Raw genomic sequence first — 25,224 nt, 5'->3', positions numbered from 1 at the left:
TACTCTGGCCTACTGGTTAAGGTCTTAAATTTTACTCTGGCCTAATAGCTAAGGTGTTAGACTCATACTCTGGCCTACAGGTTAAGGTCTTAACTGATACTCTGGCCTACTGGTTAAGGTCATAACTCTTACTCTGGCATAATAGCTAAGGTCTTAGACTCGTACTCTGGCCTAATGGTTAAGGTCTTAACTCTTACTCTAGCCTAATAGCTAAGGTCTTAACTCTTACTATGGCCTACAGGTTAAGGTCTTAACTCTTACTCTGGCCTACTCGTTAAGGTCTTAACTCTTACTCTGGCCTTCTGTTTAAGGTCTTAACTCTTACTCTGGCCTAATAGCTAAGGTCTTAGACTCGTACTATGGCCCAATGGTTAAGGTCTTAAATCTTACTCTGGCCTAATATCTAAGGTCTTAACTCTTACTCTGGCCTAATAGCTAAGGTCTTAGTCTCGTACTCTGGCCTAATTGTTAAGGTCTTAACTCTCACTCTGGCCTACTGGTTAAGGTCTTAACTCTTACTCTGGCCTAATAGCTAAGGTCTTAACTCTTACTATGACCTACAGGTTAAGGTATTAACTCTTACTCTGGCCTAATAGCTAAGGTCTTAGTCTCGTACTCTGGCCTAATTGTTAAGGTCTTAACTCTTACTCTGGCCTACTGGTTAAGATCTTAATTCTAACTCTGGCCTAATAGCTAAGGTCTTAACTCTTACTCTGGCCTAATGGTTAAGGTCTTAACTCTCACCCTTGCCTACAGGTTAAGGTCTTAACTCTTACTCTGGCCTAATAGCTAAGGTCTTAACTCTTACTCTTGCCTAATGGTTAAGGTCTTAACTCTTACTCTGGCCTAATTGCTAAGGTCTTAGACTCATACTCTGACCTAATGGTTAAGGTCTTACCTCTTACTCTGGCCTATTAGCTAAGGTCTTAGACTTGTACTCTGGCCTAATGGTTAAGGTCTTAACTCTTACTCTGGCCTAATAGCTAAGGTCTTAACTCTTACTCTGACCTAATATCTAAGGTCTTAGACTCATACTTTGGCCTACTGGGTAAGGTCTTTACTTTTACTCTGGCCTACTGGTTAAGGTCTTAACTCTTACTCTGGCCTAATGGTTAAGATCTTAACTCTTACTCTGGCCTAATAGCTAAGGTCTTAGACTTGTACTATGGCCTACAGGTTAAGGTCTTAACTCTTACTCTGGCCTAATAGCTAAGGTCTTAGACTCGTACTATGGCCTACAGGTTAAGGTCTTAACTCTTACTCTGGCCTAATAGCTAAGGTCTTAGACTCGTACTATGGCCTACAGGTTAAGGTCTTAACTCTTACTCTGGCCTACTGGGTAAGGTCTTAACTCTTACTCTGGCCTAATAGCTAAGGTCTTAGACTCGTACTCTGACCTACTGGTTAAGGTCTTAACTCTTACTCTGGCCTACTGGTTAAGGTCTTAACTCTTACTCTGGCCTAATAGCTAAGGTCTTAGACTCGTACTCTTGCCTAATAGCTAAGGTCTTAACTCTTACTCTGGCCTAATAGCTAAGGTCTTAGACTCATACTCTGGCCTAATGGTTAAGGTCTTAACTCTAACTCTGGCCTAATAGCTAAGGTCTTAACTCTTACTCTGGCCTAATGGTTAAGGTCTTAACTCTTACTCTGGCCTACTGGTTAAGGTCTTAACTCTTACTCTGGCCTAATAGCTAATGTCTTAACTCTTACTCTGGCATAATAGCTGAGGTCTTAGACTCGTACTCTGGCCTACTGGTTAAGGTCTTAACTCTTACTATGGCCTACTGGTTAAGGTCTTAACTCTTACTCTGGCCTAATAGCTAAGGTCTTAGACTCGTACTGTGGCCTACTGGTTAAGGTCTTAACTCTTACTCTGGCCTGATAGCTAAGGTATTTGACTCGTACTCTGGCCTACTGGTTAAGGTCTTAACTCTTACTCTGGCCTAATAGCTAATGTCTTAACTCTTACTCTGGCCTAATAGCTAAGGTCTTAACTCTTACTCTGACCTAATAGCTAAGGTCTTAGACTCGTACTATGGCCTACTGGTTAAGGTCTTAACTCTTACTCTTGCCTACAGGTTAAGGTCTTAACACTTACTCTGGCCTAATAGCTAAGGTCTTAGACTCGTACTCTGGCCTACTGGTTAAGGTCTTAACTCTTACTCTGGCCTAATAGCTAAGGTCTTAACTCTTACTCTGGCCTAATGGATAAGGTCTTAACTCCTACTCTGGCCTAATAGCTAAGGTCTTAGACTCGTACTCTGGCCTACTGGTTAAGGTCTTAACTCTTACTCTGGCCTAATAGCTAAGGTCTTAACTCGTACTCTTACCAAATAGCTAAGGTCTTAGACTCGTACTCTGGCCTACAGGTTAAGGTCTTAACTCTTACTCTGGCCTAATAGCTAAGGTCTTAACTCTTACTCTGGCCTAATAGCTAAGGTCTTAGACTCGTACTCTGGCCTTCTGGTTAAGGTCTCAACTCTTACTCTGGCCTACTGGTTAAGGTCTTAACTCTTACTCTGGCCTAATAGCCAAGGTCTTAACTTTTACTCTGGCCTAATAGCTAAGGTCTTAGACTCGTACTATGGAATACTGGTTAAGGTCTTAACTCGGTTTTGAGTCTTACTCTGTCCTAATAGCTAAGGTCTTAACTCTTACTCTGGCCTAATAGCTAAGGTCTTAGACTCGTACTCTGGCCTCCTGGTTAAGGTTTTAACTTTTACTCTGGCCTAATAGCTAAGGTCTTAACTCGTACTCTGGCCTACTGGTTAAGGTCTTAACTCTTACTCTGGCCTACTGGTTAAGGTCTTTACTCTTACTATGGCCTACTGGTTAAGGTCTTAACTCTTACTCTGGCCTAATAGCAAAGGTCTTAACTCTTACTCTGGCCTACTGGTTAAGGTCTTGGACTCGTTCTCTGGCCTACTGGTTAAAGTCTTAACTCTTACTCTGGCCTACAGGTTAAGGTCTTAGACTCGTACTATGGCCTACTGGTTAAGGTCTTAAATCTTACTCTGGCCTAATAGCTAAGGTCTTAGACTCGTACTATGGCCTACTGGTTAAGGTCTTAACTCTTACTCTGGCCTAATAGCTAAGGTCTTAACTCGTACTCTGGCCTACTGGTTAAGGTCTTAACTCTTACTCTGGCCTACTGGTTAAGGTCTTTACTCTTACTCTGGCCTACTGGTTAAGGTCTTAACTCTTACTCTGGCCTAATGGTTAAGATCTTAACTCTTACTCTGGCCTAATGGTTAAGGTCTTAACTCTAACTCTGGCATACTGGTTAAGGTCTTAACTCTTACTCTGGACTAATAGCTAAGGTCTTAGACTTGTACTATGGCCTACAGGTTAAGGTCTTAACTCTTACTCTGGCCTACTGGCCTAATGGTTAAGGTTTTAACTCTTACTCTGGCCTACTGGTTAAGGTCTTAACTCTTACTCTGGCCTAATAGCTAAGGTCTTAGACTCGTACTATGGCCTACAGGTTAAGGTCTTAACTCTTACTCTGGCCTACTGGTTAAGGTATTAACTCTTACTCTGGCCTCATAGCTAAGGTCTTAGACTCGTACTCTGGCCTACTGGTTAAGGTCTTAACTCTTACTCTGGCCTAATAGCTAAGGTCATAACTCGTACTCTGGCCAAATAGCTAAGGTCTTAGACTCGTACTCTGGCCTACAGGTTAAGGTCTTAACTCTTACTCTGGCCTAATAGCTAAGGTCTTAACTCTTACTCTGGCCTAATAGCTAAGGTCTTAGACTTGTACTCTGGCCTAATGGTTAAGGTCTTAACTCGTACTCTGGCCTACTGGTTAAGGTCTTAACTCTTACTCTGGCCTACAGGTTAAGGTCTTAGACTCGTACTATGGCCTACTGGTTAAGGTCTTAAAGCTTACTCTGGCCTAATAGCTAAGGTCTTAGACTCGTACTATGGCCTACTGGTTAAGGTCTTAACTCTTACTCTGGCCTAATAGCTAAGGTCTTAGACTCGTACTATGGCCGACAGGTTAAGGTCTTAGACTCGTACTCTGGCCTAATAGCTACGGTCTTAACTCGTACTCTGGCCTACTGGTTAAGGTCTTTACTCTTACTCAGGCCTACTGGTTAAGGTCTTTACTCTTACTCTGGCCTACTGGTTAAGGTTTTAACTCTTACTCTGGCCTAATGGTTAAGATCTTAACTCTTACTCTGGCCTAATGGTTAAGGTCTTAACTCTTACTCTGGCCTACTGGTTAAGGTCTTAAATCTTACTCTGGCCTAATAGCTATGGTCTTAGACTTGTACTATGGCATACAGGTTAAGGTCTTAACTCTTACTCTGGCCTACTGGCCTAATGGTTAAGGTTTTAACTCTTACTCTGGCCTACAGGTTAAGGTCTTAATTCTTACTCTGGCCTAATAGCTAAGGTCTTAGACTCGTACTATGGCCTACAGGTTAAGGTCTTAACTCTTACTCTGGCCTACTGGTTAAGGTCTTAACGTTTACTCTGGCCTAATAGCTAAGGTCTTAGACTCGTACTCTGGCCTACTGGTTAAGGTCTTAACTCTTACTCTGGCCTACTGGTTAAGGTCTTAAATCTTACACTGGCATAATAGCTAAGGTCTTAGACTCATACTCTGGCCTACTGGTTAAGGTCTTAACTCTTACTATGGCCTACTGGTTGAGGTCTTAACTCTTACTCTGGCCTAATAGCTAAGGTCTTAGACTCGTACTATGGCCTACTGGTTAAGGTCTTAACTCTTACTCTTGCCTACAGGTTAAGGTCTTAACACTTACTCTGGCCTAATAGCTAAGGTCTTAGACTCGTACTCTGGCCTACTGGTTAAGGTCTTTACTCTTACTCTGGCCTAATAGCTAAGGTCTTAACTCTTACTCTGGCCTAATGGATAAGGTCTTAACTCTTACTCTGGCCTAATAGCTAAGGTCTTAGACTCGTACTCTGGCCTACTGGTTAAGGTCTTAACTCTTACTCTGGCCTAATAGCTAAGGTCTTAACTCGTACTCTTACCAAATAGCTAAGGTCTTAGACTCGTACTCTGGCCTACAGGTTAAGGTCTTAACTCTTACTCTGGCCTAATAGCTAAGGTCTTAACTTTTACTCTGGCCTAATAGCTAAGGTCTTAGACTCGTACTATGGAATACTGGTTAAGGTCTTAACTCGGTTTTGACTCTTACTCTGTCCTAATAGCTAAGGTCTTAACTCTTACTCTGGCCTAATAGCTAAGGTCTTAGACTCGTACTCTGGCCTCCTGGTTAAGGTTTTAACTTTTACTCTGGCCTAATAGCTAAGGTCTTAACTCGTACTCTGGCCTACTGGTTAAGGTCTTAACTCTTACTCTGGCCTACTGGTTAAGGTCTTAACTATTACTCTGGCCTAATAGCAAAGGTCTTAACTCTTACTCTGGCCTACTGGTTAAGGTCTTGGACTCGTTCTCTGGCCTACTGGTTAAGGTCTTAGACTCGTACTATGGCCTACTGGTTAAGGTCTTAAATCTTACTCTGGCCTAATAGCTAAGGTCTTAGACTCGTACTATGGCCTACTGGTTAAGGTCTTAACTCTTACTCTGGCCTAATAGCTAAGGTCTTAACTCGTACTCTGGCCTACTGGTTAAGGTCTTAACTCTTACTCTGGCCTACTGGTTAAGGTCTTTACTCTTACTCTGGCCTACTGGTTAAGGTCTTAACTCGTACTCTGGCCTAATGGTTAAGATCTTAACTCTTACTCTGGCCTAATGGTTAAGGTCTTAACTCTTACTCTGGCATACTGGTTAAGGTCTTAACTCTTACTCTGGACTAATAGCTAAGGTCTTAGACTTGTACTATGGCCTACAGGTTAAGGTCTTAACTCTTACTCTGGCCTACTGGCCTAATGGTTAAGGTTTTAACTCTTACTCTGGCCTACTGGTTAAGGTCTTAACTCTTACTCGGGCCTAATAGCTAAGGTCTTAGACTCGTACTATGGCCTACAGGTTAAGGTCTTAACTCTTACTCTGGCCTACTGGTTAAGGTATTAACTCTTACTCTGGCCTCATAGCTAAGGTCTTAGACTCGTACTCTGGCCTACTGGTTAAGGTCTTAACTCTTACTCTGGCCTAATAGCTAAGGTCATAACTCGTACTCTGGCCAAATAGCTAAGGTCTTAGACTCGTACTCTGGCCTACAGGTTAAGGTCTTATCTCTTACTCTGGCCTAATAGCTAAGGTCTTAACTCTTACTCTGGCCTAATAGCTAAGGTCTTAGACTCGTACTCTGGCCTAATGGTTAAGGTCTTAACTCTTATTCTGGGCTACTGGTTAAGGTCTTAACTCTTACTCTGGCCTAATAGCTAAGGTCTTAGACTCGTACTCTGGCCTAATGGTTAAGGTCTTAACTCGTACTCTGGCCTACTGGTTAAGGTCTTAACTCTTACTCTGGCCTACAGGTTAAGGTCTTAGACTCGTACTATGGCTTACTGGTTAAGGTCTTAAATCTTACTCTGGCCTAATAGCTAAGGTCTTAGACTCGTACTATGGACTACTGGTTAAGGTCTTAACTCTTAATCTGGCCTAATAGCTAAGGTCTTAGACTCGTACTATGGCCTAATGGTTAAGGTCTTAACTCTTACTCTGGCCTACTGGTTAAGGTCTTAAATCTTACTCTGGCCTAATAGCTATGGTCTTAGACTTGTACTATGGCATACAGGTTAAGGTCTTAACTCTTACTCTGGCCTACTGGCCTAATGGTTAAGGTTTTAACTCTTACTCTGGCCTACTGGTTAAGGTCTTAATTCTTACTCTGGCCTAATAGCTAAGGTCTTAGACTCGTACTATGGCCTACAGGTTAAGGTCTTAACTCTTACTCTGGCCTACTGGTTAAGGTCTTAACGTTTACTCTGGCCTAATAGCTAAGGTCTTAGACTCGTACTCTGGCCTACTGGTTAAGGTCTTAACTCTTACTCTGGCCTACTGGTTAAGGTCTTAAATCTTACACTGGCATAATAGCTAAGGTCTTAGACTCGTACTCTGGCCTACTGGTTAAGGTCTTAACTCTTACTCTGGCCTAATAGCTCAGGTCTTAGACTCGTAATCTGGCCTAATAGCTACGGTCTTAGACTCATACTCTGGCCTACAGGTTAAGGTCTTAACTCTTACTCTGGCCTAATAGCTAAGGTTTCAACTCTTACTCTGGCCTAACAGCTAAGGTCTTAACTCTTACTCTGGCCTAATAGCTAAGGTCTTAACTCTTACTCTGGCCCAATAGCAAAGGTCTTAGACTCGTACTCTGGCCTACTGGTTAAAGTCTTAACTCTTACTCTGGCCTAATGGTTAAGGTCTTAACTCTTACTCTGGCCTACTGGTTAAGGTCTTAACTCTTACTCTGGCCTAATAGCTAAGGTCTTAGACTCGAACTCTGGCCTAATAGCTAAGGTCTTAACTATTACTCTGGCCTAATACCTAAGGTCTTAGACTTGTACTCTGGCCTACTAGTTAAGGTCTTAACTCTTACTCTGGCCTAAGAGCTAAGGTCTTAACTCTTACTCTGGCCTAATGGATAAGGTCTTAACTCTTACTCTGGCCTAATAGCTAAGGTCTTAACTCTTACTCTGGCCTAACAGCTAAGGTCTTAACTCTTACTCTGGCCTAACAGCTAAGGTCTTAACTCTTACTCTGGCCTAATAGCCAAGGTCTTAACTCTTACTCTGGCCTAATAGCTAAGGTCTTAACTCTTACTCTGGCCTAATAGCTAAGGTCTTAGACTCGTACTCTGGCCTAATGGTTAAGGTCTTAACTCTTACTGTGGCCTAATAGCTAAGGTCTTAACTCTTACTCTGGCCCAATAGCAAAGGTCTTAGACTCGTACTCTGGCCTACTGGTTAAAGTCTTAACTCTTACTCTGGCCTAATGGTTAAGGTCTTAACTCTTACTCTGGCCTACTGGTTAAGGTCTTAACTCTTACTCTGGCCTAATAGCTAAGGTCTTGGACTCAAACTCTGGCCTAATAGCTAAGATCTTAACTCTTACTCTGGCCTAATACCTAAGGTCTTAGACTTGTACTCTGGCCTACTGGTTAAGTTCTTAACACTTACTCTGGCCTAAGAGCTAAGGTCTTAGACTCGTACTGTTGCCTAATAGCTAAGGTCTTAACTCTTACTGTGGCCTAATAGCTAAGGTCTTAGACTCACACTCTGGCCTACTGGTTAAGGTCTTAACTCTTACTCTGGCCTACTGGTTAAGGTCTTAACTCTTACTCTGGCCTAATAGCTAAGGTCTAAGACTCATACTCTGGCCTACTGGTTAAAGTCTTAACTCTTACTCTGGCCTAATAGCTAAGGTCTTAGACTCGTACTCTGGCCTAATAGCTAAGGTCTTAGACTCGTACTATGGCCTACAGGTTAAGGTCTTAACTCTTACTCTGGCCTTATAGCTAAGGTCTTAGACTCGTACTCTGGCCTAATGGTTAAGGTCTTAGACTCGTACTCTGGACTAATGGTTAAGGTCTTACCTCTTACTCTGGCTTAATAGCTAAGATCCTAACTCTTACTCTGGCCTAATAGCTAAGGTCTTAACTCTTACTCTGACCTAATAGCTAAGGTATTAAACTCGTACTCTGGCCTAATAGCTAAGGTCTTAACTCTTACTCTTGCCTACAGGTTAATGTCTTAGACTCGTACTCTGGCCTACTGGTTAATGTCTTAACTCTTACTCTGGCCTAATAGCTAAGGTCTTAGACTCGTACTCTTGCCTAATAGCTAAGGTCTTAACTCTTACTCTGGCCTAATAGCTAAGGTCTTAGACTCGTACTCTTGCCTAATAGCTAAGGTCTTAACTCTTACTCTGTCCTAATGGTTAAGGTCTTAACTATTACTCTGGCCTAATGGTTAAGGTCTTAACTCTTACTCTAGCCTAATGGTTAAGGTCTTAACTGTTACTCTGGCCTAATAGCTAAGGTCTTAGACTCATACTATGGACTACAGGTTAAGGTCTTAACTCTTACTCTGGCCTAATAGCTAAGGTCTTAACTCTTACTCTGGCCTACTTGTTAAGGTCTTAACTCTTACTCTGGCTTAATGGTTAAGGTCTTAACTCTTACTCTGGCCTACTTGTTAAGGTCTTAACTCTTACTCTGGCCTACTGGTTAAGGTCTTAACTCTTGCTATGGCCTACTGGTTAAGGTCTTAATTCTTACTCTGGCCTACTGGTTAAGGTCTTAACTCTTGCTATGGCCTACTGGTTAAGGTCTTAATTCTTACTCTAGCCTAATAGTTAAGGTGTTAGACTCGTACTCTGGCCTAATGGTTAAGGTCTTAACTCTTACTCTGGCCTAATAGATAAGGTCTTAACTCTTACTCTGGCCTAATAGCTAAGGTCTTAGACTGGTACTATGGCCGACAGGTTAAGGTCTTAACTCTTACTCTGGCCTACTGGTTACGGTCTTAACTCTAACTCTGGCCTACTGGTTAAGGTCTTAACTCTTACTCTGGCCTAATAGCTACGGTCTTAACTCTTACTCTGGCCTAATAGCTAAGGTCATAGACTCGTACTCTGGCCTAATAGCTAAGGTCTTAGACTCGTACTCTGGCCTAATGGTTAAGGTCTTAGACTCGTACTCTGGCCTACTGGTTAAGGTCTTAACTCTTACTCTGGCCTACTGGTTAAGGTCTTAACTCTTACTCTGGCCTAATAGCTAATGTCTTAACTCTTACTCTGGCCTAATAGCTACGGTCTTAACTCTTACTCTGGCCTAATGGTTAAGGTCTTAGACTCGTACTCTGGCCTTTTGGTTAAGGTCTTAACTCTTACTCTGGCCTACTGGTTAAGGTCTTAACTCTTACTCTGGCCTACAGGTTAAGGTCTTAACTCTTACTCTGGCCTAATAGCTAATGTCTTAACTCTTACTCTGGCCTAATAGCTAAGGTCTTAACTCTTACTCTGGCCTACTGGTTAAGGTCTTAACTCTCACGCTGGCCTAATAGCTAAGGTCTTAGACTCATACTATGGCCTACTGGTTAAGGTCTTAACTCTTACTCTGGCCTAATAGCTAAGGTCTTAGACTTGTACTATGGCCTACAGGTTAAGGTCATAACTCTTAGTCTGGCCTACTGGTTAAGGTCTTAAATCTTACTCTGGCCTAATAGCTATGGTCTTAGACTTGTACTATGGCATACAGGTTAAGGTCTTAACTCTTACTCTGGCCTACTGGCCTAATGGTTAAGGTTTTAACTCTTACTCTGGCCTACTGGTTAAGGTCTTAACTCTTACTCTGGCCTAATAGCTAAGGTCTTAGACTCGTACTATGGCCTACAGGTTAAGGTCTTAACTCTTACTCTGGCCTACTGGTTTAGGTCTTAACTCTTACTCTGGCCTAATAGCTAAGGTCTTAGACTCGTACTCTGGCCTACTGGTTAAGGTCTTAACTCTTACTCTGGCCTACTGGTTAAGGTCTTAAATCTTACTCTGGCATAATAGCTAAGGTCTTAGACTCGTACTCTGGCCTACTGGTTAAGGTCTTAACTCTTACTCTGGCCTAATAGCTCAGGTCTTAGACTCGTAATCTGGCCTAATAGCTAAGGTCTTAGACTCATACTCTGGCCTACAGGTTAAGGTCTTAACTCTTACTCTGGCCTAATAGCTAAGGTTTCAACTCTTACTCTGGCCTAACAGCTAAGGTCTTAACTCTTACTCTGACCTAATAGCTAAGGTCTTAACTCTTACTCTGGCCTAATAGCTAAGGTATTAGACTCGTACTCTGGCCTACTGATTAAGGTCTTAACTCTTACTCTGGCCTAATAGCTAAGGTCTTAGACTCGTACTCTGGCCTAATAGCTAAGGTCTTAGACTTGTACTCTGGCCTACTGGTTAAGGTCTTAACTCTTACTCTGGCCTAATAGCTAAGGTCTTAGACTCGTACTCTTGTCTAATACCTAAGGTCTTAACTCTTACTCTGGCCTAATAGCTAAGGTCTTAGACTCGTACTCTGGCCTAATAGCTAAGGTCTTAGACTTGTACTCTGGCCTACTGGTTAAGGTCTTAACTCTTACTCTGGCCTAATAGCTAAGGTCTTAGACTCGTACTCTTGTCTAATACCTAAGGTCTTAACTCTTACTCTGGCCTAATAGCCAAGGTCTTAACTCTTACTCTGGCCTAATAGCTAAGGTCTTAACTCTTACTCTGGCCTAATACCTAAGGTCTTAGACTTGTACTCTGGCCTACTGGTTAAGTTCTTAACACTTACTCTGGCCTAAGAGCTAAGGTCTTAGACTCGTACTGTTGCCTAATAGCTAAGGTCTTAACTCTTACTGTGGCCTAATAGCTAAGGTCTTAGACTCACACTCTGGCCTACTGGTTAAGGTCTTAACTCTTACTCTGGCATAGTAGCTAAGGTCTTAGACTCTTACTCTGGCCTAATAGCTAAGGACTTAACTCTTACTCTGGCCTACTGGTTAAGGTCTTAACTCTTACTCTGGCCTAATAGCTAAGGTCTTAGACTCGTACTCTTGTCTAATACCTAAGGTCTTAACTCTTACTCTGGCCTAATAGCTAAGGTCTTAGACTCGTACTCTGGCCTAATAGCTAAGGTCTTAGACTTGTACTCTGGCCTACTGGTTAAGCTCTTAACTCGTACTCTTGCCTAATGGTTAAGGTCTTAACTCTTTCTCTGGCTTAATAGCTAAGATCTTAACTCTTACTCTGGCCTAATAGCTACGGTCTTAACTCTTACTCTGACCTAATAACTAAGGTCTTAACTCTTACTCTGGCCTAATAGCTAAGGTATTAGACTCGTACTCTGGCCTACTGATTAAGGTCTTAACTCTTACTCTGGCCTAATAGCTAAGGTCTTAGACTCGTACTCTGGCCTAATAGCTAAGGTGTTAGACTCCTACTCTGGCCTACTAGTTAAGGTCTTAACTCTTACTCTGGCCTACTGGTTAAGGTTTTAACTCTTACTCTGGCCTAATAGCCAAGGTCTTAACTCTTACTCTGGCCTAATAGATAAGGTCTTAACTCTTACTCTGGCCTAATACCTAAGGTCTTAGACTTGTACTCTGGCCTACTGGTTAAGTTCTTAACACTTACTCTGGCCTAAGAGCTAAGGTCTTAGACTCGTACTGTTGCCTAATAGCTAAGGTCTTAACTCTTACTGTGGCCTAATAGCTAAGGTCTTAGACTCACACTCTGGCCTACTGGTTAAGGTCTTAACTCTTACTCTGGCATACTGGTTAAGGTCTTAACTCTTACTCTGGCCTAATAGCTAAGGTCTTAGACTCGTACTCTGGCCTACTGGTTAAGGTCTTAACTCTTACTCTGGCCTAATAGCTAAGGTCTTAGACTCGTACTCTGGCCTAATAGCTAAGGTCTTAGACTCGTACTATGGCCTACAGGTTAAGGTCTTAACTCTTACTCTGGCCTTATAGCTAAGGTCTTAGACTCGTACTCTGGCCTAATGGTTAAGGTCATAGACTCGTACTCTGGACTAATGGTTAAGGTCTTACCTCTTACTCTGGCTTAATAGCTAAGATCCTAACTCTTACTCTGGCCTAATAGCTAAGGTCTTAACTCTTACTCTGACCTAATAGCTAAGGTATTAAACTCGTACTCTGGCCTAATAGCTAAGGTCTTAACTCTTACTCTGGCCTACAGGTTAATGTCTTAGACTCGTACTCTGGCCTAATGGTTAAGGTCTTAACTCTTACTCTGGCCTAAGAGCTAAGGTCTTAGACTCGTACTCTTGCCTAATAGCTAAGGTCTTAACTCTTACTCTGGCCTAATAACTAAGGTCTTAACTCTTACTCTGGCCTAATAGCTAAGGTCTTAGACTCGTACTCTGGCCTACTGGTTAAGGTCTTAACTCTTACTCTGGCCTAAAAGCTAAGGTCTTAGACTTGTACTCTGGCCTAATAGCTAAGGTCTTAGACTCGTCCTATGGCCTACAGGTTAAGGTCTTAAATCTTACTCTGGCCTTATTGCTAAGGTCTTAACTCTTACTCTGGCCTACTGGTTAAGGTCTTAACTCTAACTCTGGCCTAATAGCTGAGGTCTTAGACTCGTACTCTTGCCTAATAGCTAATGTCTTAATTCTTACTCTGGCCTAAGAGCTAATGTCTTAGACTCACACTCTGGCCTACTGGTTAAGGTCTTAATTCTTACTCTAGCCTACTGGTTAAGGTCTTAACTCTTACTCTGGCATAATAGCTAAGGTCTTAGTCTCGTACTCTGGCCTACTGGTTAAGGTCTTAACTCTTACTCTGGCCTAATAGCTAAGGTCTTAACTCTTACTCTGACCTAATAGCTAAGGTCTTAGACTCATACTCTGGCCTACTGGTTAAGGTCTTAACTCTTAAACTGGCCTATTGGTTAAGGTCTTAACTCTTACTCTGGCCTAATAGCTAAGGTCTTAGACTCGTACTATGGCCTACAGGTTAAGGTCTTAACTCTTACTCTGGCCTTATAGCTAAGGTCTTAGACTCGTACTCTGGCCTAATGGTTAAGGTCTTAACTCTTTCTCTGGCTTAATAGCTAAGGTATTGGACTCGTACTCTGGCCTACTGATTAAGGTCTTAACTCTTACTCTGGCCTAATAGCTAAGGTCTTAGACTCGTACTCTGGCCTAATAGCTAAGGTCTTAGACTTGTACTCTGGCCTACTGGTTAAGGTCTTAACTCTTACTCTGGCCTAATAGCTAAGGTCTTAGACTCATACTCTTGTCTAATACCTAAGGTCTTAACTCTTACTCTGGCCTAATAGCTAAGGTCTTAGACTCGTACTCTGGCCTAATAGCTAAGGTCTTAGACTTGTACTCTGGCCTACTGGTTAAGGTCTTAACTCTTACTCTGGCCTAATAGCTAAGGTCTTAGACTCGTACTCTTGCCTAATAGCTAAGGTCTTAACTCTTACTCTGGACTAATAGCTAAGGTGTTAGACTCGTACTCTGGACTACTGGTTAAGGTCTTAACTCTTACTCTGGCCTACTGGTTAAGGTTTTAACTCTTACTCTGGCCTAATAGCCAAGGTCTTAACTCTTACTCTGGCCTAATAGCTAAGGTCTTAACTCTTACTCTGGCCCAATAGCAAAGGTCTTAGACTCGTACTCTGGCCTACAGGTTAAGGTCTTAACTCTTAAACTGGCCTACTGGTTAAAGTCTTCACTCTTACTCTGGCCTAATGGTTAAGGTCTTAACTCTTACTCTGGCCTACTGGTTAAGGTCTTAACTCTTACTCTGGCCTAATAGCTAAGGTCTTAGACTCAAACTCTGGCCTAATAGCTAAGGTCTTAACTCTTACTCTGGCCTAATAGCTAAGGTCTTAGACTCGTACTCTGGCCTAATAGCTAAGGTCTTAGACTTGTACTCTGGCCTACTGTTTAAGGTCTTAACTCATACTCTGGCCTAATAGCTAAGGTCTTAGACTCGTACTCTGGCCTAATAGCTAAGGTCTTAACTCTTACTCTGGCCTGATAGCTAAGGTCTTAGACTCGTACTCTGGCCTAATATCTAAGGTCTTAGACTCGTACTCTGGCCTAATGGTTAAGGTCTTAACTCTTACCCTGGCCTAATAGCTAAGGTCTTAGACTCGTACTCTGGCCTACTGGTTAAGGTCTTAACTCTTACTCTGGCCTACTGGTTAAGGTCTTAACTCTAACTCTGGCCTCATAGCTAAGGTCTTAGACTCGTACTCTGGCCTACTGGTTAAGGTATTAACTCTTACTCTGGCCTAATAGCTAAGGTCTTAACTCGTACTCTGGCCAAAAAGCTAAGGTCTTAGACTCGTACTCTGGCCTACAGGTTAAGGTCTTAACTCTTACTCTGGCCTAATAGCTAAGGTCTTAACTCTTACTCTGGCCTAATAGCTAAGGTCTTAGACTCGTACTCTGGCCTACTGGTTAAGGTCTTAACTCTTACTCTGGCCTACTGGTTAAGGTCTTAACTCTTACTCTGGCCTAATAGCCAAGGTCTTAACTCTTACTCTGGCCTAATAGCTAAGGTCTTAACTCGTACTCTGGCCTACTGGTTAAGGTCTTAACTCTTACTCTGGCCTACTGGTTAAGGTCTTTACTCTTACTCTGGCCTACTGGTTAAGGTCTTAACTCTTACTCTGGCCTAATGGTTAAGATCTTAACTCTTACTCTGGCCTAATGGTTAAGGTCTTAACTCTTACTCTGGCCTACTGGTTAAGGTCTTAACTCTTACTCTGGAATAATAGCTAAGGTCTTAGACTTGTACTATGGCCTACAGGTTAAGGTCTTAACTCTTACTCTGGCCTACTGGCCTAATGGTTAAGGTTTTAACTCTTACTCTGGCCTACTGGTTAAGGTCTTAACTCTTACTCTGGCCTAATAGCTAAGGTCTTAGACTCGTACTATGGCCTATAGGTTAAGGTCTTAACTCTTACTCTGGCCTACTGGATAAGGTATTAACTCTTACTCTGGCCTCATAGCTAAGGTCTTAGACTCGTACTCTGGCCTACTGGTTAAGGTCTTAACTCTTACTCTGGCCTAATAGCTAAGGTCTTAACTCTTACTCTGACCTAATAGCTAAGGTCTTAGACTCATACTCTGGCCTACTGGTTAAGGTCTTAACTCTTACACTGGCCTATTGGTTAAGGTCTTAACTCTTACTCTGGCCTAATAGCTAAGGTCTTAGACTCGTACTATGGCCTACAGGTTAAGGTCTTAACTCTTACTCTGGCCTTATAGCTAAGGTCTTAGACTCGTACTCTGGCCTAATGGTTAAGGTCTTAACTCTTTCTCTGGCTTAATAGCTAAGATCTTAACTCTTACTCTGGCCTAATAGCTAAGGTCTTAACTCTTACTCTGACCTAATAACTAAGGTCTTAACTCTTACTCTGGCCTAATAGCTAAGGTATTAGACTCGTACTCTGGCCTACTGATTAAGGTCTTAACTCTTACTCTGGCCTAATAGCTAAGGTCTTAGACTCGTACTCTGGCCTAATAGCTAAGGTCTTAGACTTGTACTCTGGCCTACTGGTTAAGGTCTTAACTCTTACTCTGGCCTAATAGCTAAGGTCTTAGACTCGTACTCTTGTCTAATACCTAAGGTCTTAACTCTTACTCTGGCCTAATAGCTAAGGTCTTAGACTCGTACTCTGGCCTAATAGCTAAGGTCTTAGACTTGTACTCTGGCCTACTGGTTAAGCTCTTAACTCTTACTCTGGCCTAATAGCTAAGGTCTTAGACTCGTACTCTTGCCTAATAGCTAAGGTCTTAACTCTTACTCTGGACTAATAGCTAAGGTGTTAGACTCCTACTCTGGCCTACTGGTTAAGGTCTTAACTCTTACTCTGGCCTACTGGTTAAGGTTTTAACTCTTACTCTGGCCTAATAGCCAAGGTCTTAACTCTTACTCTGGCCTAATAGATAAGGTCTTAACTCTTACTCTGGCCTAATACCTAAGGTCTTAGACTTGTACTCTGGCCTACTGGTTAAGTTCTTAACACTTACTCTGGCCTAAGAGCTAAGGTCTTAGACTCGTACTGTTGCCTAATAGCTAAGGTCTTAACTCTTACTGTGGCCTAATAGCTAAGGTCTTAGACTCACACTCTGGCCTACTGGTTAAGGTCTTAACTCTTACTCTGGCATACTGGTTAAGGTCTTAACTCTTACTCTGGCCTAATAGCTAAGGTCTTAGACTCGTACTCTGGCCTACTGGTTAAGGTCTTAACTCTTACTCTGGCCTAATAGCTAAGGTCTTAGACTCGTACTCTGGCCTAATAGCTAAGGTCTTAGACTCGTACTATGGCCTACAGGTTAAGGTCTTAACTCTTACTCTGGCCTTATAGCTAAGGTCTTAGACTCGTACTCTGGCCTAATGGTTAAGTTCATAGACTCGTACTCTGGACTAATGGTTAAGGTCTTACCTCTTACTCTGGCTTAATAGCTAAGATCCTAACTCTTACTCTGGCCTAATAGCTAAGGTCTTAACTCTTACTCTGACCTAATAGCTAAGGTATTAAACTCGTACTCTGGCCTAATAGCTAAGGTCTTAACTCTTACTCTGGCCTACAGGTTAATGTCTTAGACTCGTACTCTGGCCTAATGGTTAAGGTCTTAACTCTTACTCTGGCCTAATAGCTAAGGTCTTAGACTCGTACTCTTGCCTAATAGCTAAGGTCTTAACTCTTACTCTGGCCTAATAACTAAGGTCTTAACTCTTACTCTGGCCTAATAGCTAAGGTCTTAGACTCGTACTCTGGCCTACTGGTTAAGGTCTTAACTCTTACTCTGGCCTAAAAGCTAAGGTCTTAGACTTGTACTCTGGCCTAATAGCTAAGGTCTTAGACTCGTCCTATGGCCTACAGGTTAAGGTCTTAAATCTTACTCTGGCCTTATTGCTAAGGTCTTAACTCTTACTCTGGCCTACTGGTTAAGGTCTTAACTCTAACTCTGGCCTAATAGCTGAGGTCTTAGACTCGTACTCTTGCCTAATAGCTAATGTCTTAATTCTTACTCTGGCCTAAGAGCTAATGTCTTAGACTCACACTCTGGCCTACTGGTTAAGGTCTTAATTCTTACTCTAGCCTACTGGTTAAGGTCTTAACTCTTACTCTGGCCTAATAGCTAAGGTCTTAGTCTCGTACTCTGGCCTACTGGTTAAGGTCTTAACTCTTACTCTGGCCTAATAGCTAAGGTCTTAACTCTTACTCTGACCTAATAGCTAAGGTCTTAGACTCATACTCTGGCCTACTGGTTAAGGTCTTAACTCTTAAACTGGCCTATTGGTTAAGGTCTTAACTCTTACTCTGGCCTAATAGCTAAGGTCTTAGACTCGTACTATGGCCTACAGGTTAAGGTCTTAACTCTTACTCTGGCCTTATAGCTAAGGTCTTAGACTCGTACTCTGGCCTAATGGTTAAGGTCTTAACTCTTTCTCTGGCTTAATAGCTAAGGTATTGGACTCGTACTCTGGCCTACTGATTAAGGTCTTAACTCTTACTCTGGCCTAATAGCTAAGGTCTTAGACTCGTACTCTGGCCTAATAGCTAAGGTCTTAGACTTGTACTCTGGCCTACTGGTTAAGGTCTTAACTCTTACTCTGGCCTAATAGCTAAGGTCTTAGACTCGTACTCTGGCCTAATAGCTAAGGTCTTAGACTTGTACTCTGGCCTACTGGTTAAGGTCTTAACTCTTACTCTGGCATAATAGCTAAGGTCTTAGACTCGTACTCTTGCCTAATAGATAAGGTCTTAACTCTTACTCTGGCCTAATAGCTAAGGTCTTAGACTCGTACTCTGGCCTAATAGCTAAGGTCTTAGACTTGTACTCTGGCCTACTGGTTAAGGTCTTAACTCTTACTCTGGCCTAATAGCTAAGGTCTTAGACTCGTACTCTTGCCTAATAGATAAGGTCTTAACTCTTACTCTGGCCTAAAAGCTAAGGTCTTAGACTTGTACTCTGGCCTAATAGCTAAGGTCTTAGACTCGTCCTAAGGCCTACAGGTTAAGGTCTTAAATCTTACTCTGGCCTTATTGCTAAGGTCTTAACTCTTACTCTGGCCTACTGGTTAAGGTCTTAACTCTAACTCTGGCCTAATAGCTGAGGTCTTAGACTCGTACTCTTGCCTAATAGCTAATGTCTTAATTCTTACTCTGGCCTAAGAGCTAATGTCTTAGACTCACACTCTGGCCTACTGGTTAAGGTCTTAATTCTTACTCTAGCCTACTGGTTAAGGTCTTAACTCTTACTCTGGCCTAATAGCTAAGGTCTTAGTCTCGTACTCTGGCCTACTGGTTAAGGTCTTAACTCTTACTCTGGCCTAATAGCTAAGGTCTTAACTCTTACTCTGACCTAATAGCTAAGGTCTTAGACTCATACTCTGGCCTACTGGTTAAGGTCTTAACTCTTAAACTGGCCTATTGGTTAAGGTCTTAACTCTTACTCTGGCCTAATAGCTAAGGTCTTAGACTCGTACTATGGCCTACAGGTTAAGGTCTTAACTCTTACTCTGGCCTTATAGCTAAGGTCTTAGACTCGTACTCTGGCCTAATGGTTAAGGTCTTAACTCTTTCTCTGGCTTAATAGCTAAGGTATTGGACTCGTACTCTGGCCTACTGATGTGATTAAGGTCTTAACTCTTACTCTGGCCTAATAGCTAAGGTCTTAGACTCGTACTCTGGCCTAATAGCTAAGGTCTTAGACTTGTACTCTGGCCTACTGGTTAAGGTCTTAACTCTTACTCTGGCCTAATAGCTAAGGTCTTAGACTCGTACTCTTGTCTAATACCTAAGGTCTTAACTCTTACTCTGGCCTAATAGCTAAGGTCTTAGACTCGTACTCTGGCCTAATAGCTAAGGTCTTAGACTTGTACTCTGGCCTACTGGTTAAGGTCTTAACTCTTACTCTGGCCTAATAGCTAAGGTCTTAGACTCGTACTCTTGCCTAATAGATAAGGTCTTAACTCTTACTCTGGACTAATAGCTAAGGTGTTAGACTCGTACTCTGGACTACTGGTTAAGGTCTTAACTCTTACTCTGGCCTACTGGTTAAGGTTTTAACTCTTACTCTGGCCTAATAGCCAAGGTCTTAACTCTTACTCTGGCCTAATAGCTAAGGTCTTAACTCTTACTCTGGCCCAATAGCAAAGGTCTTAGACTCGTACTCTGGCCTACAGGTTAAGGTCTTAACTCTTAAACTGGCCTACTGGTTAAAGTCTTCACTCTTACTCTGGCCTAATGGTTAAGGTCTTAACTCTTACTCTGGCCTACTGGTTAAGGTCTTAACTCTTACTCTGGCCTAATAGCTAAGGTCTTAGACTCAAACTCTGGCCTAATAGCTAAGGTCTTAACTCTTACTCTGGCCTAATAGCTAAGGTCTTAGACTCGTACTCTGGCCTAATAGCTAAGGTCTTAGACTTGTACTCTGGCCTACTGTTTAAGGTCTTAACTCATACTCTGGCCTAATAGCTAAGGTCTTAGACTCGTACTCTGGCCTAATAGCTAAGGTCTTAACTCTTACTCTGGCCTGATAGCTAAGGTCTTAGACTCGTACTCTGGCCTAATATCTAAGGTCTTAGACTCGTACTCTGGCCTAATGGTTAAGGTCTTAACTCTTACTCTGGCCTAATAGCTAAGGTCTTAGACTCGTACTCTGGCCTAATGGTTAAGGTCTTAACTCTTACTCTGGCCTACTGGTTAAGGTCTTAACTCTTACCCTGGCCTAATAGCTAAGGTCTTAGACTCGTACTCTGGCCTACTGGTTAAGGTCTTAACTCTTACTCTGGCCTACTGGTTAAGGTCTTAACTCTAACTCTGGCCTCATAGCTAAGGTCTTAGACTCGTACTCTGACCTACTGGTTAAGGTCTTAACTCTTACTCTGGCCTAATAGCTAAGGTCTTAACTCGTACTCTGGCCAAAAAGCTAAGGTCTTAGACTCGTACTCTGGCCTACAGGTTAAGGTCTTAACTCTTACTCTGGCCTAATAGCTAAGGTCTTAACTCTTACTCTGGCCTAATAGCTAAGGTCTTAGACTCGTACTCTGGCCTACTGGTTAAGGTCTTAACTCTTACTCTGGCCTAATGGTTAAGGTCTTAACTCTTACTCTGGCCTAATAGCCAAGGTCTTAACTCTTACTCTGGCCTAATAGCTAAGGTCTTAACTCGTACTCTGGCCTACTGGTTAAGGTCTTAACTCTTACTCTGGCCTACTGGTTAAGGTCTTTACTCTTACTCTGGCCTACTGGTTAAGGTCTTAACTCTTACTCTGGCCTAATGGTTAAGATCTTAACTCTTACTCTGGCCTAATGGTTAAGGTCTTAACTCTTACTCTGGCCTACTGGTTAAGGTCTTAACTCTTACTCTGGAATAATAGCTAAGGTCTTAGACTTGTACTATGGCCTACAGGTTAAGGTCTTAACTCTTACTCTGGCCTACTGGCCTAATGGTTAAGGTTTTAACTCTTACTCTGGCCTACTGGTTAAGGTCTTAACTCTTACTCTGGCCTAATAGCTAAGGTCTTAGACTCGTACTATGGCCTACAGGTTACGGTCTTAACTCTTACTCTGGCCTACTGGATAAGGTATTAACTCTTACTCTGGCCTCATAGCTAAGGTCTTAGACTCGTACTCTGGCCTACTGGTTAAGGTCTTAACTCTTACTCTGGCCTAATAGCTAAGTTCTTCACTCGTACTCTGGCCAAATAGCTAAGGTCTTAGACCCGTACTCTGGCCTACAGGTTAAGGTCTTAACTCTTACTCTGGCTTAATAGCTAAGGTCTTAACTCTTACTCTGGCCTAATAGCTAAGGTCTTAGACTTGTACTCTGGCCTAATTGTTAAGCTCTTAACTCTTACTCTGGTTTACTGGTTAAGGTCTTAACTCTTACTCTGGCCTAATAGCTAAGGTCTTAGACTCGTACTCTGGCCTAATGGTTAAGGTCTTAACTCTTACTCTGGCCTACTGGTTAAGGTCTTAACTCTTACTCTGGCCTACAGGTTAAGGTCTTAGACTCGTACTATGGCCTACTGGTTAAGGTCTTAAATCTTACTCTGGCCTAATAGCTAAGGTCTTAGACTCGTACTATGGCCGATAGGTTAAGGTCTTAGACTCGTACTCTGGCCTAATAGCTACGGTCTTAACTCGTACTCTGGCCTACTGGTTAAGGTCTTTACTCTTACTCTGGCCTACTGGTTAAGGTCTTAACTCGTACTCTGGCCTAATGGTTAAGGTCTTAACTCTTACTCTGGCCTACTGGTTAAGGTCTTAACTCTTACTCTGGCCTACAGGTTAAGGTCTTAGACTCGTACTATGGCCTACTGGTTAAGGTCTTAAATCTTACTCTGGCCTAATAGCTAAGGTCTTAGACTCGTACTATGGCCTACTGGTTAAGGTCTTTACTCTTACTCTGGCCTACTGGTTAAGGTCTTAAATCTTACTCTGGCCTAATAGCTATGGTCTTAGACTTGTACTATGGCATACAGGTTAAGGTCTTAACTCTTACTCTGTCCTACTGGCCTAATGGTTAAGGTTTTAACTCTTACTCTGGCCTACTGGTTAAGGTCTTAACTCTTACTCTGGCCTAATAGCTAAGGTCTTAGACTCGTACTATGGCCTACAGGTTAAGGTCTTAACTCTTACTCTGGCCTACTGGTTTAGGTCTTAACTCTTACTCTGGCCTAATAGCTAAGGTCTTAGACTCGTACTCTGGCCTACTGGTTAAGGTCTTAGCTCTTACTCTGGCCTACTGGTTAAGGTCTTAAATCTTACTCTGGCATAATAGCTAAGGTCTTAGACTCGTACTCTGGCCTACTGGTTAAGGTCTTAACTCTTACTCTGGCCTAATAGCTTAGGTCTTAGACTCGTAATCTGGCCTAATAGCTAAGGTCTTAGACTCATACTCTGGCCTACAGGTTAAGGTCTTAACTCTTACTCTGGCCTAATAGCTAAGGTTTCAACTCTTACTCTGGCCTAACAGCTAAGGTCTTAACTCTTACTCTGACCTAATAGCTAAGGTCTTAACTCTTACTCTGGCCTAATAGCTAAGGTATTAGACTCGTACTCTGGCCTACTGATTAAGGTCTTAACTCTTACTCTGGCCTAATAGCTAAGGTCTTAGACTCGTACTCTGGCCTAATAGCTAAGGTCTTAGACTTGTACTCTGGCCTACTGGTTAAGGTCTTAACTCTTACTCTGGCCTAATAGCTAAGGTCTTAGACTCGTACTCTTGTCTAATACCTAAGGTCTTAACTCTTACTCTGGCCTAATAGCTAAGGTCTTAGACTCGTACTCTGGCCTAATAGCTAAGGTCTTAGACTTGTACTCTGGCCTACTGGTTAAGGTCTTAACTCTTACTCTGGCCTAATAGCTAAGGTCTTAGACTCGTACTCTTGTCTAATACCTAAGGTCTTAACTCTTACTCTGGCCTAATAGCCAAGGTCTTAACTCTTACTCTGGCCTAATAGCTAAGGTCTTAACTCGTACTCTGGCCTACTGGTTAAGGTCTTAACTCTTACTCTGGCCTACTGGTTAAGGTCTTTACTCTTACTCTGGCCTACTGGTTAAGGTCTTAACTCTTACTCTGGCCTAATGGTTAAGATCTTAACTCTTACTCTGGCCTAATGGTTAAGGTCTTAACTCTTACTCTGGCCTACTGGTTAAGGTCTTAACTCTTACTCTGGAATAATAGCTAAGGTCTTAGACTTGTACTATGGCCTACAGGTTAAGGTCTTAACTCTTACTCTGGCCTACTGGCCTAATGGTTAAGGTTTTAACTCTTACTCTGGCCTACTGGTTAAGGTCTTAACTCTTACTCTGGCCTAATAGCTAAGGTCTTAGACTCGTACTATGGCCTACAGGTTACGGTCTTAACTCTTACTCTGGCCTACTGGATAAGGTATTAACTCTTACTCTGGCCTCATAGCTAAGGTCTTAGACTCGTACTCTGGCCTACTGGTTAAGGTCTTAACTCTTACTCTGGCCTAATAGCTAAGTTCTTCACTCGTACTCTGGCCAAATAGCTAAGGTCTTAGACCCGTACTCTGGCCTACAGGTTAAGGTCTTAACTCTTACTCTGGCTTAATAGCTAAGGTCTTAACTCTTACTCTGGCCTAATAGCTAAGGTCTTAGACTTGTACTCTGGCCTAATTGTTAAGCTCTTAACTCTTACTCTGGTTTACTGGTTAAGGTCTTAACTCTTACTCTGGCCTAATAGCTAAGGTCTTAGACTCGTACTCTGGCCTAATGGTTAAGGTCTTAACTCTTACTCTGGCCTACTGGTTAAGGTCTTAACTCTTACTCTGGCCTACAGGTTAAGGTCTTAGACTCGTACTATGGCCTACTGGTTAAGGTCTTAAATCTTACTCTGGCCTAATAGCTAAGGTCTTAGACTCGTACTATGGCCGATAGGTTAAGGTCTTAGACTCGTACTCTGGCCTAATAGCTACGGTCTTAACTCGTACTCTGGCCTACTGGTTAAGGTCTTTACTCTTACTCTGGCCTACTGGTTAAGGTCTTAACTCGTACTCTGGCCTAATGGTTAAGGTCTTAACTCTTACTCTGGCCTACTGGTTAAGGTCTTAACTCTTACTCTGGCCTACAGGTTAAGGTCTTAGACTCGTACTATGGCCTACTGGTTAAGGTCTTAAATCTTACTCTGGCCTAATAGCTAAGGTCTTAGACTCGTACTATGGCCTACTGGTTAAGGTCTTTACTCTTACTCTGGCCTACTGGTTAAGGTCTTAAATCTTACTCTGGCCTAATAGCTATGGTCTTAGACTTGTACTATGGCATACAGGTTAAGGTCTTAACTCTTACTCTGTCCTACTGGCCTAATGGTTAAGGTTTTAACTCTTACTCTGGCCTACTGGTTAAGGTCTTAACTCTTACTCTGGCCTAATAGCTAAGGTCTTAGACTCGTACTATGGCCTACAGGTTAAGGTCTTAACTCTTACTCTGGCCTACTGGTTTAGGTCTTAACTCTTACTCTGGCCTAATAGCTAAGGTCTTAGACTCGTACTCTGGCCTACTGGTTAAGGTCTTAGCTCTTACTCTGGCCTACTGGTTAAGGTCTTAAATCTTACTCTGGCATAATAGCTAAGGTCTTAGACTCGTACTCTGGCCTACTGGTTAAGGTCTTAACTCTTACTCTGGCCTAATAGCTTAGGTCTTAGACTCGTAATCTGGCCTAATAGCTAAGGTCTTAGACTCATACTCTGGCCTACAGGTTAAGGTCTTAACTCTTACTCTGGCCTAATAGCTAAGGTTTCAACTCTTACTCTGGCCTAACAGCTAAGGTCTTAACTCTTACTCTGACCTAATAGCTAAGGTCTTAACTCTTACTCTGGCCTAATAGCTAAGGTATTAGACTCGTACTCTGGCCTACTGATTAAGGTCTTAACTCTTACTCTGGCCTAATAGCTAAGGTCTTAGACTCGTACTCTGGCCTAATAGCTAAGGTCTTAGACTTGTACTCTGGCCTACTGGTTAAGGTCTTAACTCTTACTCTGGCCTAATAGCTAAGGTCTTAGACTCGTACTCTTGTCTAATACCTAAGGTCTTAACTCTTACTCTGGCCTAATAGCTAAGGTCTTAGACTCGTACTCTGGCCTAATAGCTAAGGTCTTAGACTTGTACTCTGGCCTACTGGTTAAGGTCTTAACTCTTACTCTGGCCTAATAGCTAAGGTCTTAGACTCGTACTCTTGTCTAATACCTAAGGTCTTAACTCTTACTCTGGCCTAATAGCCAAGGTCTTAACTCTTACTCTGGCCTAATAGCTAAGGTCTTAACTCTTACTCTGGCCTAA

The sequence above is a fragment of the Triturus cristatus genome, chromosome 8 (assembly GCF_964204655.1).
Source record: "Triturus cristatus chromosome 8, aTriCri1.1, whole genome shotgun sequence".
Classification (NCBI taxonomy): domain Eukaryota; kingdom Metazoa; phylum Chordata; class Amphibia; order Caudata; family Salamandridae; genus Triturus; species Triturus cristatus.
This window is presented reverse-complemented; position numbering follows the sequence as displayed.